This window comes from Tiliqua scincoides, chromosome 6, assembly GCF_035046505.1.
Source record: "Tiliqua scincoides isolate rTilSci1 chromosome 6, rTilSci1.hap2, whole genome shotgun sequence".
In the NCBI taxonomy this organism is placed as follows: domain Eukaryota; kingdom Metazoa; phylum Chordata; class Lepidosauria; order Squamata; family Scincidae; genus Tiliqua; species Tiliqua scincoides.
The window spans coordinates 5,422,066-5,423,493 of record NC_089826.1 but is presented as its reverse complement, the minus strand read 5'-3'; the positions used below and the strand labels follow the sequence as shown (position 1 = coordinate 5,423,493).

Sequence of the window (1,428 nt, the reverse complement as noted above, 5' to 3'; positions counted from 1 at the left end):
ACAAGGATAGGGGCAGCTTACATGGGTGTAACTGACGTGGCAAAAAAGTAGCACTGTGTGCCCCCCTCTGGGAATGCCACTGTGTAGGACATTCAAGAGGGGAGGGAATTTATAGTATTTGAGTCCCTTCGGGGAGAAAGGCGGGGTAGAAATAAAGTTATTATTATTATTATTATTATTATTATTATTATTATTATTCAGTAGAGTCAGGGAACATATAGTCAGCAACATGCAAATATATCCTGTGGATACAGTGACGAAGTTATGGTCAGTCCACCACATGCTTGCCTGGGGCTGAGTGAGGCATACCCCACATCCACTGCAACCTCCAGATAGTTGTCCATAACTAAGGTTTGCATCACCTGGTGTGGGATGCCAGCACATCACCCCTATGACGAACCTCCCCCCATGCATCGGGCAGGGCACACCCCCAGCGATGGGTGTGATGATGTCCCAAGGCCTGCCCTGCTGGTTTTTTGGCTATAACTTTTGATAGAATAAAGATATTTCAGCACGGTTTGTTTCATTGCATTCTGTATGAAACTACGCATTGAATGATATATAACATGATGGTATTATTCAAAACTAAATGGTTGGCAACCTTTAGTCTCGAAAGACTATGGTATAAGCCTACAGCACCCGGTATTCCCAGGCGGTCTCCCATCCAAGTACTAACCAGGCCTGACCCTGCTTAGCTTCTGAGATCATGGTATAAGCCTATAGCACCCGGTATTCCCAGGCGGTCTCCCATCCAAGTACTAACCAGGCCTGACCCTGCTTAGCTTCCAAGATCAGACGAGATTGGGCATGTGCAGGGTAACAGTTGCTGTCAAAACTACCAAGATTTTAAAAAATGTCGGTGAGTAGTGGTGTTACTTCCCCATGCGCATCACCCAGTGCAGCCCACACCTCCCTAGCGACCCCACTGTTCTACCTGCACTCCTACCCACAATCACTCTGCAGTGTCCCCACTAACGAGTCACTACGATGCGGACTGCCTCCCTGTGTAGCCTTTATGATTGCAGGAACTGAGCCAGGGACACTCTTGCCCTGGCAGGTCTCGTTCTGCCACGGATCAGAGCAGAAGGACCTAGCGCACACAGTGAGCCTAATGAGAAAATAGGCCCCACACCTCTCAGACGGATGCAATATTACACATTGGGATATGTGCAACATTGTACCTTATTAAACAGAAACAGCGGAGAGTACGATATGCGGCAGGCACTCAGGTTTCTTCGCCTAGTTTATACTATACTATAACGGCTTCACGGACAGATTTGGCAGCTCTTCTTCCCCACAATATCCTCATGAATGCTCTCAGTTTTAAAAATGACCTGGCCTGCTGTGATCTGGAAGGTGATGTGTTTGGCAGATTGCCTTACAAAGATCTGGAATTAATGTTGGGGATATTCATGTACCGAACCACCT

At 47.2% G+C, this 1,428-nt stretch overlaps 1 pseudogene; it reads right to left on the bottom strand.

Annotated features, from left to right (window-relative positions):
* Positions 1 to 714: 714 nt before the first annotated feature.
* Positions 715 to 834, bottom strand: LOC136656415 (5S ribosomal RNA; annotated as a pseudogene).
* Between the last annotated feature and the right edge of the window lie 594 nt (positions 835 to 1,428).